The sequence below is a fragment of the Zalophus californianus genome, chromosome 2 (genome assembly GCF_009762305.2).
Source record: "Zalophus californianus isolate mZalCal1 chromosome 2, mZalCal1.pri.v2, whole genome shotgun sequence".
In the NCBI taxonomy this organism is placed as follows: Eukaryota; Metazoa; Chordata; class Mammalia; order Carnivora; family Otariidae; genus Zalophus; species Zalophus californianus.
In genome coordinates, this window is record NC_045596.1 from 56,727,613 (window position 1) to 56,747,430 (window position 19,818).

General features: G+C 39.1%; 1 protein-coding gene across 7 annotated transcripts in view; it reads left to right on the plus strand.

Moving 5' to 3' along the window:
• The window catches only part of SLC4A4 (solute carrier family 4 member 4), a 340,863-nt gene that overhangs the window by 78,833 nt on the left and 242,212 nt on the right, over positions 1-19,818 (plus strand). Inside the window, exon 1 of one of the 7 annotated variants that reach the window (XM_027598152.1) lies at positions 19,493-19,638. The exons of the other annotated variants lie outside the window; for them this stretch is intronic. The gene's annotated coding sequence lies outside the window, so the exon portion shown is untranslated. Of the gene's footprint in view, positions 1-19,492; positions 19,639-19,818 lie in introns of those variants that run through there. 7 annotated transcript variants of the gene reach the window in all.

Consider the following 19,818-nt stretch of genomic DNA (forward strand, 5'->3'; position numbering starts at 1 on the left):
CTCATGTTTTTTGGACTGGTATTTGAGAAAATGAAAGATATCAATTTCAGGTTAATAATTAGTCATGTAGAATGCCAAAAGCATGGAGTAAGTTAAAGCATCAATTTTTAAAAAAATTTTTAACCTCTCTGTAGTGCTTTTGCACTTTCCTCTGAATCTAGAATCATTTCAAAATAAAAACTTTAAAGAAAGGGGGAGGGGTGAAGAATAACACTTCCCCACATCAGGTGACTTTCTTTGCTAACAAAACATGAAAAAAATTACTTATTTATTTATATTTTTTTTATTATGTTCAATTAGCCAACATATACTATATCATTAGTTTTTGATGTAGTGTTCCACGATTCATTAGTTGCATATATAAAGCATGAAATTTTTTTAAATTTTAATTTTTTAAATTATTATTTTTTATTATTAACATAGAATGTATTATTGGTTTCAGGGGTACAGGTCTGTGATTCATCAGTCTTACACAATTCACAGCGCTCCCCACAACACATACCCTCCCCAGTGTCCATCACCCAGCCATAACTCCCAGTTTGTTTCCTGAGATTAAGAGTCTCTTATGGTTTGTCTCCCTCTCTGGTTTCGTCTTGTTTCATTTTTTTCCTGTCTTCCCCTATGATCCTCTGTCTTATTTCTCAAATTCCGCATATCAGTGAGATCATATCATAACTGTCTTTCTCTGATTGACTTATTTCGCTTAGCATAATACCCTCTAGTTCCATCCATGTCGTTTAAAGCATCAATTTTTAACCCAAGTTTAAAAGCCGAACTTTCTGCTTTCCAGTTTCACATTTTCTTCCCAATGCTGTTTTATCTTCCGAATCACCTCTAACTTCTGCTTATGTGTCATTCCCTTCTTTTCTGCAAATACTGCTTCCTACTGTATCAGTGTGTCAAAGAAAGCGTTTGTTTTTGAGCCACAAGTGAGTCTGAGCTTTGACTGTCCGTTTTGACGTGGTACTCCACTGGCAGTCAGGATCATCCCCTGAGGATACTGGGTCTACAGTTTAGAGTACAGAAGGGTGGAGGGGCAAACCAGTCTGGGTAAATGTTTCAGGAGCATCGACTTTAAATCATACACATGCCTTTTCTCTCTCTCACTTACGTGATGTAAGGAAGAGGAGGATTGAGTGACAGGGTCAAGAGGGTAGAAAAACCTCAGCCCTGCTTCTGCTTATTCAGTGATTCCCTTCCAAGGTGACTTTACATATATCACCAGAGCGTGGAATGGCGTCTCACCCTGACGATTTAGACCGTGGTTTTGGTTTGTTAGCCTATTCTGCCAGAGCCAGGGCAAGAAGAGAAATGTCCGGTACAAAAGGAGATTTTGTTTGGCCGGAGGAATTTTGAAATCTTTATGTACTGAGGACATCAGTGGATTTTTGTTCACTGTACTTTGGAAGCCTGTGATCAGGAAATGTGTATTTTCCCTAAAAAGAAATCAGAAAAGGTCCCAGGAAGGCCTTATGACTGCAGCAAAATATATATTTTTATGTCACTTTTCATGTTCTCACACTTTGCCTTTTCTTTCTTTGACTCATGTTGCATTTTTTCCATCAAAGTTATTTTGGACGGCATTGAAAGTTTTCCCTGGGCCCTCTGTACTCAGTTCAAAGGGCATTCAGAGAGTTGACTAAGCTGAGTTGACTATACATTGCAAAACATTTTATTTTTGTGTAGTGCTCTGGAACTTATGGAGGTTTTTATACACAGAATCCAATTGTGCCCTAACCCTTGATGCAATTAGAGCAAGCATTATTCCTGTTTTAGAAATGCGAATCAGAGGCTTCCACAGGCTAACAACCTGCCTGAGGTCACACATCCTGGACTGGAGGAGTCAGGCTTGGCACGGGGTCTTTGGACTCCTGCTCTGGCTCTCCTTGTACTGTATCACGAAGCTGTAATAGTGGAGTGGTTGGGCTGAAAATGAGCACTTGATCGGGTGCAATCAAGTCCTGGAGGATTCCATTATTCATTTCTCCAAAGCTCGGTGTATTCAAAATTAGAAAATTATAGCTATGAATAGTTGTTTTCCACTGGATTGGTCTAAAGTCAACTGAGTCCTAGAGAAAAATCCTTTGCAAGTGGGTTGCCTTGGAAATGGATGAGCCTAGCAGTAGAATAGCTTTTACTGTATTTGAAATTCCAGCAGTTTAGGTGACAGTTGTGTCTTTCTGAAGGGCGTGGGCAGACTCTGCACGGGCTTTTCCCATTGCTCATCAGCCTGGCCTTCATTGCTCTCATTAGCAAGTCACTCATTTTCACAGATGTCTTTTAAAAATCTTTGTTGTTGTTTCTTTCTTTCTCTTTCTTTCTTTCTCTTTCTTTCTTTCTTTCTTTCTTTCTTTCTTTCTTTCTTTCTTTCTTTCTTTCTTTCTTTCTTTCTTTCTTTCTTTCTTTCTTTCCTTCCTTCCTTCCTTCCTTCCTTCCTTCCTTCCTTCCTTCCTTCCTTCCTTCTTTCTTTTCTTTCTTTCTCTTTCTTTCTCTTTCTTTTCTTTCTCTTTCTTTCTTTCTTTTCTTTTCTTTCTTTCTTTCTTTCTTTCTTTCTTTCTTTCTTTCTTTCTTTCTTTCTTTCTTTCTTTCTTTCTTTCTTTCTTTCTTTCTTTCTTTCGAGTTCAGACTATGTAGAAGTAACTTCTTTTTGGCATATTGCACCACTTGTCCTTGCTGAGCAAGTAGTTGGTATTAGGAGAAGCATGCTGCCTTGAGTGGGAGCCTGTCATATTTGTAGGGTACTGTAGGTTGAATAAAGGGCTGTCACCTCCAGGATAATGTTTGATCCTCATAACAACCTTGGGAGAAATCTAATGTCCATTTTATTATTCCCTTCTTTTACAGATAAGGAAAAGCAAGATTTACAAAAGCAATATTATGCAGTGGTTACGACCACAGGCTTGGAATCTTGCTTGGGTTCAGATCCTTGTATGCCTTACTTACCCAGCTTTTTTTTTTTTTTTTTTTTTTTTTTGATGGTGGGCAAGTCACTGGACGCTTCTCAGTCTCAGTTCTTACAATGTATAGAGTAAGATGAGAAAGGTACCTCCTGTACTTGTTGGGTTGTGAAGGTTAAATGAGTCCTGAGGCCTCCACAGGATACTGGCAAATAACAAGGCTCGATGTATAGTAGTTATTATTAAGTGACTTGATCACATTCCCACATAATCAACAAGCAGGGTCAAGACTTGAACCTGTGAGGGCGCCTGGGTGGCTCAGTCGGTTAAGCGACTGCCTTTGGCTCAGGTCACGATCCTGGAGTCCCGGGATCGAGTCCCACATCGGGCTCCCTGCTCAGCGGGGGGTCTGCTTCTCCCTCTGACCCTCTTCCCTCTCGTGCTCTCTGTCTCTCATTCTCTCTCTCTCTCAAATGAATAAATAAAATCTTTAAAAAAAAAAAAAAAAGACTTGAACCTGTGACTTTGAACTCTCCCTCCTACCTCCTCATCTTTCTAGCATGCCATTCTGTAGCAGCTTCCTTCTTTTCTCCTCCACGGGCAGGCACTTGCTGCCCTAAGTTATCAGTGAGGGGGAATGGGGTTTTGGAATAAAAGACTTTGAGATACTCAGAGAACATTTGAACTCCTAGAATAAGTTGGTGAATTATTCTAAAAATGGAGTAACACCTACCCTCCCTATTATTAAGAGCTGCTTGGTTCTAGCCCAGATTTAGCTCTTTAAAAAATCCCCCTCTCTGAATTACATTAATAGTATATGAGTCCTTCTGGATGTACCAGTTGATGTGACATGTCAGCTGTCATTGGAAGGGGATTAAGGAGAGTTGTTGGAGTCCCACATTATAAGCCCCCTTGCGACCCACAGCCTGCTCCTGGTGGGTCTGTTGAGAATGAGGGTGCAGCTCACAGGCACATGAGGAGCAGACCACGGTCTCATTTGCACTGTTCTCTACGCAGATCAGTTTAGATCAGTGGCCAAACAGCAAATTGGCTTGAGATGTTGACTGAATTGGAATTGTTCCTTGAAGCGCTTACATTCATTTCCATCATGCCCCTTCTTTTTCCGAGGAGCTTTCTAGTGAGCCTAACTAGTGAGCATGGTGGCTGCTTCTGCCCCTGCCACTACACATCTCCCCTGTTTGCCTGCAGGGGTCCTCAGTCCTGCACTGGAGTGTGTGTGTGTGTGTGTGTGTGTGTGTGTGTGTGTGTGTGTGTGTGTGTGTGTGTGTGTGTGTGTGTGTGTGTGTGTGTGTGTGTGTGTGTGTGTGTGTGTGTGTGTGTGTGTGTGTGTGTGTGTGTGTGTGTGTGCGCGCCATTGATAAAAATAATAATACCTGATCGCACTTGACAGGTACAAAACACATTTGTATACATAAATGATTCTGAAAGGTCTTTAGAGATTATTGTTCCTACTTGACATGAGAAATTATAGATCTGAAAGGTTAAATGAATTGCTCGGAGAGAGGGGGTAAATGTAAGAGATAGGACTTGAAGGCCTCAAGTCTGGTATTCTTTTCCTAATACTTAAATCATTATTTTTCCCTTGACTGAATTAATTAGTTGGTTAGTTAATAGCTTCTCACACTCTACAAAAGATTTAGGTGTCTTGTAATAAGTATGGGTGAAAATAAATGTTAAAACCAGGGAGAACATACAGTATGCAGAACCACTAGCACCAATATTGTTACTAGAGTTGAATTTAATTTGTCTCTGAGCTTCCTGGCAGCCAAGATTAAAAAAAAAGAGAGAGAGAGAGAGACATAATCAGTTACATATTCTTATCAGAAAAAGAAAAGCATGCTTAAAGGAAAGTAAAGATTTTATTAGGATTGTTTCACTTGAGTCTTTAGATAAGGGGCAATAAGAATAATTGAAGATAATGCCCTCAACCAAATTTTATAGCTGTACAATAACAAAAAAATGCATTGTGAGGAGGCTGAAATTTGTTGAGTTCCTATTATGTGTCAGGCACCATCCTAGGAACTTTTTATTATATGCCTTGTTTTATTTAACTCTCATAAACATTTAATTATTACAACTACCTTTTAAAGATATCATTATACCCATTTAATGATAAGGAAACTCAGCCTTGAAGAACTGATATAACTTCCTCAAGGGTCACACAGCAAGTAAGAAATAAACCTGTATTGAGGCCTAGACCCTGTCCGATTCTGGATCATGCTGTTAGAATGTTGTAAGGAGATAAGTTAGCTAAAACCAAGTTTACCATCTTCTAGAGGTTCTATGTTGTCTAGGGACATGTTTTTAGGGGACCCAGATTAAAGGATCATCTGTAAGCATTGCTTCTCTTATCCAGGCTTTAGTAGGAGGTGGGTAGTAGAAAAGCTCCTGTTCTGTTGCTGTTTGACAGTGTTGGCCTAAACTAGGAATAATGGTTATTTGTTGTTGTTATTGAATGCTACACACTTTATGTACATTACCTTCTTCTTCTTTTAAGATTTTATTTATTTGTCAGAGAGAGAACACAAGCAGGGAGAGCTGTAGGCAGAGGGAGAAGCAGGCTCCCCACTGAGCAAGGAGCCCGATGCAGGACGTGATCCCAGGACCCTGGGATCATGACCTGAGCCAAAGGCAGACGCTTAACGACTGAGCCACCGAGGCGCCCCTATATGTTACTTTAGTCTTCCCAGCAGTCTAGTGAGGAAGGTGCCATTATTATTCCCATTTTGCCGTTGGAGAAAGTGAAGCTCACTGAGGTTAAATACTCAACAAAAGGTCACAGCTGCTCAGTGGCCAGATTCAAATACAGGTCTCTCTGGCTCTAATGAGCATGCGTTTCACTATTGTGCTGGTGGGTCTCTTGTTAAGTAAGTGTTAAAGTCATTAGTCTCCTGAGAAAACTGAGATCCTAGTCTAGATTCTTGTCTGGAAGCGCTGAGGTCGACTGTAGGGACACCGCCAGCAAGTCCAGATTTTCCTGGAAAGGCAGTTGGGGCCCTTGAGCATATGTTCAAGCTTTAGTATACAGAATTTCACATCATGGATCATGAATGGTATGGCTTTGATATGCAGAATTTTCAAAGGAGATGTTCCTGATGATTTTTCACAACAATGAGAGAACCTTAAAAATGTTTTAGTGGTGTGGCGCCTGGGTGGCTCAGTCGTTAAGCATCTGCCTTTGGTTTGGGTCATGATCCTGGGGTCCTGGGATCGAGCCCCGCATCGAGCCCCGCATCGGGCTCCCTGCTCAGTGGGAAGCCTGCTTCTCCCTCTCCCACTACCCCTGCTTGTGTTACTTCTCTCGCTGTGTCTCTCTCTGTCAAACAAATAAAATCTTAAAAAAAAAAAGTTTTAGTGGATTTTATTTTATGGGGTCCCTGAGGGGGAATTTACTACTAAATATAGGAGTGTCAGGAATTGATATGGGTAAGTTTAATTTTGGAGAATGCAGCCAAATGTAATGATTTTAGTTTAGAATACTTAATACAGAATTGTTCTTTCTGACAGTTCTTCAATACCATGATTGATTATGTATGTAAAGTCACTTTCATTTTGTGATTACTGTAATAGTAATAACCACCACTTCTATCATCACTATAGTAAGAGTAGTTAACATTCACTGAATATTTTTCTGAGTGCTTGACAAGTAGTAACTCATTTAATCCTCATAACAAGCCTATGAGGGAGATGTAATTATTAACTCCATTTTATAGATGAAGAAACAGAGAAAGAGTTGAATAAGTCACCCAAAGCAGACAGCTGATAAATGGTTTGCTCACTGCACCAGTCTGCTCTCTATATGGTGGATCAGATAAAGAAACTTATACACCTCTTCTCTGTTGCAGGTTACAATGCAACTAGTTCATATGCAAGTTATTTTAAATCCTAAAAAATAGAAATTAATAATGGGGCAGAAATGCGGAGGAAACCACTTGTGCCCAGCCTAATTCTTGCAGTGGGAAAAGAACCAAATGATTGGGAGTCCCACTGAGCTCAGGTAGTTTGGTTCATATTTGGTTTCAGTCCAGAGTCAAAAGCTGGTTAAAAGTCTAGAAAAATTCAGTCTTATGACATTCTTCTTGACGGGTTTCCTCACAAGGCAATGTACATTGTTTCAAGGACTGATAGCATACTTTTGCCTAAAGTTAAACTCCTCCTTAAGCTGAGTTTTGGATTGAGAATTCTCGATGTGTATATTGATAAAAAATTGGCATAACATTTTGAAGGAATAATTGAGTGATTAAGAAGTTTGCACGTCTAAGATGCATGTTGGTTAAGCCTCGGATGCTGAAATCAGACTGACTTGGATTAGATGTGTGGCCTTGAGCCAGTTTACTAACTTTTCTACATGTCAATTTTCTCATTTGAAAAATGTGGATAATACCACCTAACTCACAGTGGTTGTGATGATGAAATGAAGTAATCAATATGGAATGTTTGGCTTATGACCGGCAGATTATAAACTTCCAATAAATATGTGCTGTATAAGATTGCCACTAAAAATGGGGTAATCTATGGTCCGAGTCCATTCAGATAGAATTAGACATGAAGAATTAGAGCAGTTTGGCAAGGAATGGGAGTCACCAAATAGAATATTCCTGAGTAATTTAGGTATCAGAATTTAAGTTCCTACATGCAGTAGGTATCTTCGGAGGAGTTTGAATTAGCCAACTCTGTAGAATTTTTTTTCCAGCCTGAAAGGGATGAGGGTGGTCTGTGGTAGAGCAGAGAGGGCACGGAGCTGGTACAGAAGAGTTCTAGTTCAGCCGTGCCACTCACCAGCTCTTGAACATTGGGCACTTCGTTGATGTTTTTGGGCTTCAATTTACCGAGCTGTGGAATGAGGGCATCGTATAGGTAATCTCTAAATTTTCTTCAGCTCTCATAGTCTACTGTAAATTAGGTTATATGAAAACTAAATAAACTAATCAGTAAAAAAAAGAGCCCCCCTTTTTCCCACTAGATAGTCACAAATAAAACAGAGAGGAAATAAAACAAAATAAAACAAAGTTCAAAGTAGGTTGCTAGAGATTCTGTTTTTTTATTCCAGTGTGTCCCTTAGGGCCAAATGACCCTTTATAGTCTTTCATTGATTTCTTTGGAGAAATGTCCTCAGCTCATTCACAGGCCTGGGATCTTTTGCTTCCTTCCTTGATTGAAAGAAATTCTTTTAAATTCTTTCACAGTAACAGCAGGAGTGGCCCGGAAGGATGCAGGCACAGGAAACGCCTTTACTTTAATGGTTGCCAGTGGCAGGACAGCTCTTTTCTGAGTCGCCCTAAGCTGTCAGCAGAGTGGATCTATGAATGAATCAAATGAATAGGGAAGATAAGTCCAAATAACAGAACACAATTTTTACTTTTTTTTCTCGCCAAGGACAATTCTGTCTTGAGCAAAGGGTCATTTAAACTGGAGATATAGTTGGCACAGTGCCTTGAAAAGTCTTGTCCCTTTCTTTCTACAATACTTCCCAAAGCGTTTTCCTTTCATTTGGGACTTAATTCAAACTGGCTGTCATAATTTCCCCTAAAATAATGGTGACAGGAAGTGATGATTAAATGAAAGGTACATTCTAGAACTGACTTTCTGCCTTTCAAAGTTCTAAGTTAGTAAGATTTTTCTCAGAAATACAGCTCTTCTTTCTCTCATAGTGCTTTGAGGGCAGTCGTAATGGATAGCCAGCTGACATATCATAAATGACACAGTTAAACTTCTACCTTTAATGTATCAGATGACTGAGGAAAAGTGACTAGGCCAGGGTGGCCCAAAGAGTTAACCTAGGCCTCTAGTGTTCAAACAAGTCTTCTCCCTACCACACCACATTTCCTTCCTGTATTGGGCAGCAGCTTCTCGCTTAATAACTTGAATTTACCACAGCAGTGGCCATCTTCCACCAACATGAGAACTTTAGAAGAGTGGAAAAATTTTCCTTCTTTCTGAAGCCATGCTTCTAAATGAGGTTGAGGGTCAAATCCACGAGGATGTGGCTGCCAAACTCTTCTGAGGCTAAGAGACACTGGAAGAGCAAAATGAAAGCATATGTGGTGGAACTAGAGCTTCCAAGGCAGTTAGTGATGGAGTGAGCTCTAAGTTCAGGGAGGAGACCTTTCCAGGGGGAAATGCAGCAGTCAGTCTAGGATAATCCTGTGGCAGGGCAAACTGGAATAATAGAGTTTTTTAAAAAAAACTTTTTATTTTGAAAAAAGGATAAATTTATAGGAAGTTGCAAGAGACAGTATAGAGAGGTCCCATGTACCTTTCACCCCATTTCCTGCCGTGGTTACATCTTATATAATAAGAGTGTAATATCAAAACCAGGAAATTGACATTGGTATGGTATAATATGTTGTAGAGTTCCACGTCATTTTATCACCGCTGTCTAAATTGGCATAACCACCACCACAATCAAGATACAGAATGCTTCCGTTACTGCAAAGACCTTCCAAGGGCTTCTTTTTCATAGTTACACCCTCCCCTTTCACATCCTCCTCAACCCTTGGCACCTAATAATCTGTTTTCCGTTTCTGTAATTTTGTCATTTCATGAATGTTATATAAATGAATCATACAGTATGGGAACTTTTTATATTGGTTTCTTTTCAATCAATGTACTGCTCTTGAGATCTATCCCATTTGTTGCAAATCGTTTGTCAGGTATTGTTGAATAGAAAACTATGGCTTGGGTGTACCACAGTGTAACTGTTTACCCACTAAGAGACATTTTGGTTATTTCCATTTTCAGGTTATTACAAACAAAGCTGCTGTGAACAATTGTGTACAGGCTTTTGAATGGCCATCATTTCATTTCTCTGAGATAAATGCCCATGGGTGCAATTTCTCATCTGTATAGTAGACGTGTGTTTAGGTTTTTTTTAAATTTTTTTATTACGTTCAGTTAGCCAACATACAGTACATCATTAGTTTTTGATGTAGAGTTCAACGATTCATTAGTTGTGTTTAGCTTAAGAAACTGCCAAATTATTTTTCAGAGTGGTTGTACCATTTTGCCTTCTTACCAGCAACATGTGAGCGATCCTATCTTTTTGCATCCTCACCAGCGTCTTTTTTTTTTTGCATCCTCACCAGCGTCTTGATGGGGTCACTCCTTTTTATTTTAGTTGTCCTAATATGTATAGGGAGAATCTTAACTGGCATTTTCCTAATGGCTGGCGGTGTTGAATGTCTTTTCATATTCTTATTTGCCTTTTATATATATATATATATATATACACTCTTTGGTGAAATGTCTCTGTACATTTTGCCCATTTTTATTGGGTTATCTATTTTATTTTATTTTTTTTTTACTATTGAGTTTTTTTTGAGAGTTCCATATATATCGTAGATATGAGTTCTTTGTCACATATGTGATTTGTAAATATTTTCTCCTAACCTATAGTTTGTTTTTTCATTCTCTCTCTCTTTTTTAAAGATTTTATTTATTTGAGAGAGAGAGAATGAGAGAGAGAGAGAGCACGAGAGGGAAGAGGGTCCGAGGGAGAAGCAGACTCTCCGCCGAGCAGGGAGCCCAATGTGGGACTCGATCCCGGGACTCCAGGATCATGACCTGAGCCGAAGGCAGTTGCTTAACCAACTGAGCCACCCAGGCGCCCTGTTTTTTCATTCTCTTAACAGGGTCTTTCACAGAGCAAAAGTTTTAAGTTTTGATGAAGTCCAATTTGTCAATTTTTTTTTCTTTTATGGCTTGTGGCTTTTAAGTCATGTCTAAAAACTTTCCACTAAGCCCTAGTTCTGATGATTTTTCCCTTTGTTGTCATCTAATATTTTAAAAATTTTACATTTAAATCTGTAATCTGTTTTCAGTCACATTTTATGTAAGGGATGAGGTTTAGGTCAAAGTTTGTTTTTAAAATTAATTTTTTCCTTTAAATAGCAGTTATTGTCTTTTTTGAAATGTGTGTGTAATAAGTCCATGTAAAGTTGTTATGTTGTGCACTTTTTATTTTTTTTTAAGATTTTATTTATTTATTTGACAGAGAGAGAGAGCATGAGCAGGGGGAGCGGCAGGCAGAAGGAGAAGCAGACTCCCCACTGAGCAAGGAACCCAATGTGGGATTCGATTCCAGGACCCTGGGATCATGACCGTAGCCGAAGGCAGATGCTTAACCAACTAAGCAACTCAGGCGCCCCATGCACGTTTTATATTAGACAATGTCTTCTGCAGAGAAGTGGGCAGTGCAAAGAAATAAAAAGGAAAAAGTTAACGTAAATTTGATACCTTTTTTGGGGGGACTGCTGAATACTTAAATAAGCGAGAGTTAGCAGATACCAAGCAGAACAGGAATCTAAAGGACTAATGTATCTCCCACCCTGAATTTTATTTCCTGATTACTACTTGAATGCATTGTACTTGGGTGGGAGTTGGACAACCAAGCAGACTCTACATATAGCTTATGTTTGGCACTGAAGACCCTGCAGTGGGCCTGGAGTCACAGTTCAAGGCTCTATTTAAGGTCTGCACAGTAGCACTGGAGTCCGACTTCATATTTAATACGTTGCTGAAGAATGATTAGGTAAGATGAGTGCACTAGAATTTTCTTTTGAGGGGAACATAATGTAGAAGAAAGAGAAGTGGGATGGGTTTCAGGAGGCCTGGATTAAATGCCAGACCTGTAATAAGTGGTTTTAGGGCTTTCTCTAACTTGGATAATTAATACGAGCCCCATTTCCTTTTTTTTTTTTTGAAATAAGGGGCTTGATCCCTAGCTGATCTCTTCTAGATACACATTTCATAGTTCTGTGAAATTTCTTTTTAAAGTGAATTGTGAAAAAAAATAAAGTGGATTGTGGTATTATCTTCATGTTCTCTTATTGATTAGAATATAAAACCTTGATATGAGAAATGATGATTGATGTTCAATAGAGCATTTTTAAACTGTAATGTGTTATGGAAATGCCCCCTTTGATGTATAAAATATGTATTATGTCAAGTATTGCCATGTATCTAATGCCATAGTGGATTAATTGATTGATGGATTCTCTTTCAAAAATATTTGCCACATTAAATATTGTGTGTTGGAATTGAGAGTCCATTAGAAATGTCTTAGTATTGCCAATGAAATGTAATCTGTTGATTTGTCTTGAATAATACACAACATCAGGGATTAATAGTAAGGGGCATTTGACTTATTTTCTCTCTTTTTTGTTTCCCTTTAATTTCCTGAATGAGATGACTGCATGGTGCACGTTATTTCATTCTTAGATTTCTTGTTTCACAACATCAGTTCTTGCCCAGTGGTATAAGTTCTGAAAGAGAGTGGCTTTTTAATGAACCCTGTTACAAAAACCTTGAAAAGTTTGCTTTGGGGTTATAACAGAAAAGTAATGGAAAAATGATCTGAGTTCTTAGGAAAGAAAAAACTGTGGCTTGGTAAAGTTACAAGTGTGCTCTGTGGAAAGCCAGAAATAACCCATTTGGCCAGTGTATTGTATGTAGTACATGGCTTTCCCTAATGCTTAGGGGAAAAAAGCAGCCCTAAAGCTGATTTTAACTTGACCAGGGCCACGCCGGTCAGTATAAATGATTGAAACACCCATGACTGGCGACTGGATTTTTCAAATATGCAAAGAAAAAGGCACCATTACATTTAAGATGAGGTCTAATAGACTTGGCTTGTAAATATGATGAGCAAAATTTTGTTAAGAAAATACCTACCAAATGTCCTGTCGTACATTTCCAAAAAGGTATGCCACTCTTCGTCTTTTAGGACAACCTAGCTAACAATGATCAGGGCTCTGCTGATGTGTTTTATATTTCTTTAATATCTTTATAACCTTCATCCTCTCTCTTCCTCCTCCCCTGATCCTTATTTCTCATTCATTGTCTTGGGAAGCCTTTTAATGAAAACCCCATTTCTACCTTTGATCTCTGTGTGCCCTTTTATGGTGATGTCTCTTGGAACAAGAGGATGATCTAGATACAGAGTGTCTTTCGTAGCTGAAATGTGTGCAGTCCTGACATTTGACTCACAGAAGGAGCTTCCCTTGTCATCAGAGTCACACTGGACTGAATTAGTTCTGCCTCAGTTGCTTTGAATGTCTTGGCCTTTATGTGTGGGAAGACAGTAGAATCTTGGCAGGATCTGGTGTGAAGGCCACTCTTGTCTCCTAGGTGCAAGTCCGTAGCCTCACTACCCTAATTTCCAGGGAAGGAAATGTTAGGCTGTTGGGGGAGTGGCTTTTGAGTCAACATTATTGCTCTATCATCCCCACTTTCTTTTCTTAAGATTCATGGCTATAGGCCACCAGATTGTACCCACTCAATTTATTGCTATTTACAGAAATCAGATTGGGTACAAAACTTTAAGTTTTCTTCTACAAAATTTCCACTGGTTTTGTATGCGTTCCAGGTCCTAGGGAACTTCTGTGCAAAGTTCAGTGTAAGCTGATCCCAGGCTGGTCCACGGTGTCATCCTTTCAGACCCAAGTGAGCTTTTTATAGTCCTCTTGGTGCAGGTCCTTCCTTCTTTTACTTTTTTATGTTAAAGGAGGAGAATGCACAGTCATCTCTTATTTTCTCAGTAGTGAGCTTTCAGGAATAGAATCTTTTTTTTTTTTCCTTTGTCTTGACTTATAAAGTCTGTAAACTTGTGTTGGAAACTTAGCCCACGGTGATAAGGGTAATAGGAGGAATGCTAGTAGTAGTATGATGTCATAGGTAAAAATAAGCCTCTATCAGTTATATTTCCCAGAATGGAAATAAAGGGCTTCTACTTGTAATTCAGACTGGGATCATTTTAGATGTCGTACTCTTTGCCAGATTCATTACTCCTCCTTTAATGGTAGAAAGACTTGGTTTCTACCAAAATATTTTTCAAAGAATTTGAGCACAAAGAATTTAAAGGCCAGCTATTCTCTCTCTCATCAAAGCAGAAATCCTTGCTACTGTTTTTCCAACTGACCATAATTCACACTCCCAGGACCAGAGAGCACATTGCTTGCACTGTGGTCCATTCCATTTGTGGACAGATTTAATTGTAAAAATGCCTTTCACTACATTGGATCAAAATCAGCCTTCCTGTGATTTTGACCCTTTGGTCTTAATTGTGCCCTTGATAATACAATTAGTCCTTTTTCCTTTTCCCAGATGATAGCTCTTGAAAAGAAGAAGGAATTGTAAAATCTCTTAGCTTTGGGTGACTCGATGTTTTTATAAGCTTATTCTAAGCTTCTAAGTCATTGCTAACAATGTCAAATAGAACAGTGCATTTCTTCTCCAAGCTGGTCATGGTTCATCCGTCAGCTCTCTTTGTGTTTACATCTTTCTGAACCTTTGCCTTTAAACTAGACGAAGACCCACTTGTACATCTTGGTCTTAGAACCTCTTTGCTCCTATCAGTGGTTTTGATCCCCATTCTTTTCTTGTATATTTCTGTATTCTTATACTTTGGGTTTTCTTCTTATATCTGGTTTCACATCGTTCTCTAGTCCTCTTTGGTTTTCTGGTGTTTCTTGCATTAGTCACTTTGGGTAAATACCTGCCAATCCACATCTCTCACTCACTGCTATCCAGACTGGTGCTCTCAATGGGGAATCTGATGAGGGTATTATGGAGAGATATTCCTTGGAGTATGTTTCCCAACTGGTGTCCCACAGCAGTAGGTTACAGATGTGCTGAGAAATTGCTCTCTGCAATTCTTGGGTAGCTGGGCAGGGCCTCAGTGGACCCCAGGTATCAAGTAGCTTCATCTCTCTCCTTCAGTGTGACATACAGATGTCATTCTCTGTGTGCTCCATGAGGGGGCCAAAGCCTTCAGCACTGCCTCAAAGACTTTTCATAGAGAACCACTAAGGAAGTTAGTTATGGGATGGGGTTAGATATTTTGCTTAACTCAAGTTAAATGATGCCATCTAATCAGAAGGAAGTGAGGCTATTTGGGCATAGCACATTCTCTGTGAACCCATCCTTGTTCCTGGTAACCTTTTGGACTGAAAGAACTGGTGCAGGTGTGGCTGAGCATTGTCAGCAATGTTCTGGGTGGAAATACTCCCCACAGGTTCACCTGGAGAGTGTGACGGCAGATTGCCTGTTTTGATTATAATCCTCTCATTAGATGTCGCTAGCCTCAAAAGATGGGTGGTTGTATTTCAGGCAAGTTCAGTGAAGGCTGGGGCTTGATGAAGCATTGGAACTTGAAGTGTGCTGATTTTCAGCTCTTGCTTAAATAGTTGGCACAAACAAGTGTGCAGGTGTTAAGGGAAGCGAAGTCAATATCTGGAGCGCTAGGGAAACCTGACTGTTGAATAATGACCAATTGTGAAATAATTCTTATGTTATGAGATGTCATTGAAAAGATGTATTTAAAAGAAAAGTTAAATCTTGATTTTTTTGAATTTTGTCTACCCTGTCCATTTCAAAATTTATACTTAGATTAAAATTTTGTGGCGAGATCTATCTCCTCCCTTTTTCAGGGTAAACAATTTTCCATAATGACAAGTGCTAGCTGTGTTTATTATGATTATTCAAAACTTGAAGCAGAAGTTCTCAAACTTGATTGGACATTAGGCCACTTGGATATCTTGTTAAAAAGTCATTGAACACTACATCAAAAACTAATGATATGTACTATACCGTGGCTAACTGAACATAATAAAAGAAAATCAGATTTATTCCCAGAGATTTTGACTATAACCGGTCAGGGTGTTACTCAAAGGTATCTTATAAAATGCACATTCTTGTGCAAGTGTCAGGACCAAACATTGAAAAGCACTGGATGTGTAAGATGGTGCTTTCCTACCTACCAGCTGGTAGATGCTTTGTATGGTACTGTCAAAGGATCATTTGCTTTGGAGACTTGTATTTTTCCCCTTGCATGTGTCTCTACTTATGCTGTACTGAGAAACAGAAATACCAACCAAACTGGAATCATCACCAGCAGTTTCTATAACCTTGTGCAAAGTCAGGTCAAACATTGTATGTTGTCTTTGGTTATAGCATCTGGAAAACACTGAGCTTATTAAATTGAGCAGAATAACATTACCTTACGTTTGTGTATAGCTATATCATTAAGCAGTATTTTCACTGACACCATCTCAGTTGATCTTTATAAGAATCTTGTGCAGTTAGTATTGTTATTTACATTTTATGAAGTAGAAAGTTTAGGGTCATGAATAAATGGTAGAAGTGATACCCTAACCTGTGTTACTTATACTTGAAAATTTGGGGTTTATTATGTCCCAGGGACCATGATATACATTCTGTTTATCCTCTCTTTGAAATAAATGTTATTGTTATTATTTGTATTATTATGACCTTTTTTTTTTTTAAAGTTGGCTCTTGATGAGGTTAGGTAACAGTAATCTTGAGGTCATGCCCTTAGTAAATGGCAGAGCCAAGATTTCAGCTAGGTTTGTCTGACACTGAAGTTCATGCTCTTACCCTGGGTAGTATGAAGGCAGATTACCTGGATTGATTACAGTCCTCTAATTAGATGTCTCTGTTCTCAGAAGGATGAGTGGTAGTATTTCCAGGCGAGTTACCAGTGCACATTACAATTTGCCAGTATACATTATACAAAGCCAGGCTACAACTCACTCTAGAAAGAACAGAAAGCCACAGGGAGATCTAATTAGAAGGAAAGTAGACATTTGAAGTATAAAAATTAAAACCAAATGAAAATAAATTGTCCATTTTTAGAAAACTTCATAAAGATAACACTGTATAATCTTCAATCACTGAAGGTACAAAGGGTGAGGAAGGCCTAAGTCTTGGTCTACATGTATTCTGATACCGTTAACCATTCTTCTTGAAGAAGCAGTAGAATTGTCCTGTGTGTTATAGGCTTTTTTGAGTGTCATTCAGTCTTTGATTTCTGGGATCGTATCTCCATTGCTGATACCAATTGGCATTTGACCCTTCATGCTTATGCCTTTGGCAGTGATCGTCTCTATATCTTCATGTACAGTATGGCCTTTGTGTTTTGAATCAGAAGTTTGCTTTCATCGGATTCATCTTATGCTGTGCTAGCGCTTTTTTCCCATTATAGAAAAGTTTCATTGATGTTATACTTATCCTGGGTTTCTTTATGAAAGTTTGAAGTTAAAAATTTTGGTTTTGGTAGTTTTGGTTATAATCCAATGATCATTTTTAACACAGGAAAAAGAAACAAAATGCTTTTTTTCCCCCCTATATCCAGTCTGAACTAGGGACCAAAACAAAGCATTTTCTGTTTACTAAATTTCACCAAGAGTCAGTGTGAACAAATGACTTGAAGCATCTTTTTTTTTTAAAATCTCAAGTCAAGCTCTTGTCATATATAGCTTGTATTATCTGTTACCAATCATGACAGAAATTCCCAGGCTCTGATATATGGTCCTGGTATCTTTTAATCCTCTATCTACCAAAGTACATTTAGCAACTGTCCATATCCATCTGGCTCTTAATACTTAATGATGGCATATTAATACCTTTTGTTTTTGATAGTCCAGGGGACTGTGCCATAATGAGGCAGCATTCAGAAAGAGTCCTATTTGAATTCACTGTATCTTTCATGGTGCTCTAATTGAAAGCAATGAGTGGAAGATCTGGGATACATCAGGTCAGGCCTGTGTTTTCTAAATGTTTTTCTTTCAAGCAGAGTCATTGAAAATGTCAGGGGCCTTGCTTTCTGATGGAGATAGACCATGCAGCTCTTGATGGTTTGGCTTGAAAACAAGGAGTCAGGAGAGCAAATGCAGGGTAGGGCCTCTGTAGGAGCTTTCAAGGGCATCTTGAGCCGTCAGGCCAATACCCTCACTTGAGACATCTTGCGTAGTTCAGTTATGTATCCAATTAAAAAATCTCCATGGAAATTCTATGCAGAGTATACTGCTTTTTCCCTCACTCCATCCTATGAGGAAGAGAAAGTCAATTCTAATTCTTTTTCTCCTTTGTATGACTGACATCAAAATATGTATGACCTTTTGTATCTTTCATTCAAATGCAGGCTGCTTCTTGACTTCTGGGGGCTGGTGGAATTACATTCTATGTTCTCAAACTCCAGGGACTTAAGCAGAGGCCTAGGCTGACCTTGGAAATATGCTTTCTTATGCCTGTGAGGGTAGCACTGAGCAAAGCAGGTAGGGGAGCCAGGATTCCAATACAGGCAGGAGTAAGTAATTAGGTTAGGTAAGAAATCATTACTTTTCTTTCCAGCAAGTGGACAAGCTAAAGTGGAGAACAGGAGAAAAGACATAAAGTTAATCTGAAGAGAAAAAAGGTCTACCATGGAATATTTTAAAACATTTTATTGAAGAAAATTGTATCTCTTTTGACTACTGGTTGAAATGTGCATTGGATGTGTAGTGTTTCTTAGAGGATCTGGTTATAGGATTATGATGTTGACCAACCATGACACTATTAATTGACAACTGTTAGGGGATGCCTGCTGGTACTGTATAGTATAGAGTAGCAAATGTTGTCAGTGTTTTTCTGCAAACACTACAGTGTTATTATATATAAGTGAGATTCCCTGCTTTCAAGGAGTTTTATAATCTAGCAGGGATAAAGATAACATGTACGTATGACACAAGTTGACAGCACTTGCCAAGTAGCATATCAATAAGTGAAAAGAACATGGTGTGAATTGAATATACCTAAGCATCAAGCAGTTAGAGGAGAGGTGGTAAATATATGGGGCTAACTGAAGAGGGAGCTGAATTTTGGACTGGATAATGGAGGAAGAGAGGAACATAAATTGGCGAATAGAAGTGAGGCTGAAGAGTGTGACGAAAGGTGTGTGCGAGGGCACAGATTTGGAAATGACAGTAAGCAAGTCATGAGTGGTGGTTCATAAACAACAGTGGCTTGGTCGAGATGAAACTTCCATGGCTATTGATAATTTGTGATGAATTTTATTATTGATTTGAGGCAGCAGACAGTAGGAACGTGTCATAGGTTCTGAATGCATGCAATTTGCTGGAAATGATAGATATGGTAGTTATTTAGGCAGCAATGTCCATGATGGATTGGAGTGGTAGAGCTAGAGGTGGGAAGAGTGCTGGGTGCGGGGGGTGTTCTGTAACCCAGCTATAAGGTAGTGAGAGCTTAGTATGGGGTGTTGGGAAAGCCTGTTGGACTGGAAAAAAAAATGAGCTCCGTTTTTGAGATGTTATATTTCAGGTGCTAGGGGTCATAGCCTGAGATGACCAGTCAGTAACTGGAGATGGAATCAGAGTTTGAGAGGTCAAGCCCTAGTTGGTGATTTTTTTTGAGGCATCCTGTGCAAGGTGATATAGTTCAGTAATGCTGGTGTATGCTTCACAGTGGTGAATACTGAGGGAAAAATGCAGAAAGCTGAGTTCTGAACCTTAGAGCTATTGCCAGCCAAGGGGGTGGAGGCAGACAAAAAGAAAAGTCAGCAAATGAGACAAAGAGGTAGTAGAAGAACACAGAGAACATCCAGGGAAACCATGCGAGGAGAGAATTTCAACAGTGCTAAATGAAGCATAGAGGTCAAGGGGATTGAAAGCTTGAGAAAGGCCTATCAGATTTGTTAAGAGAAAGATCTTTGGAGACTTAGAAAAATGTGTTTCCAGTGAAGTTTCAGTGCAGAAGTGATCAGGGATTTTCTAGGTACTCTGTATGACAAGGAGATTAATGTTTAATAAATAAATCCCTTAGCACATATGACTGGGTATCTGGGTCTTCGATATTTAAGAGAAATTATGAGGTCACTTGAGGAAGGAATCGAGGTTAGATTTCTCATATTCTGCAAACCAATCAGGTGAGTTGATGTGTTATGTGAGAGGGAAACTCTTGAAGCTGAACTGTTAGACTGCCTGGGATTTGCAGGATCGTTTTGGTTCTGGGGGAAACCGGGGGGAAAATGTAAAATGCAAGCAGTATTGGAGAGTGTCTTTGTGGGTACTCTTGCTTGGTGTATGCTAGTAGATGATCCTGAAGT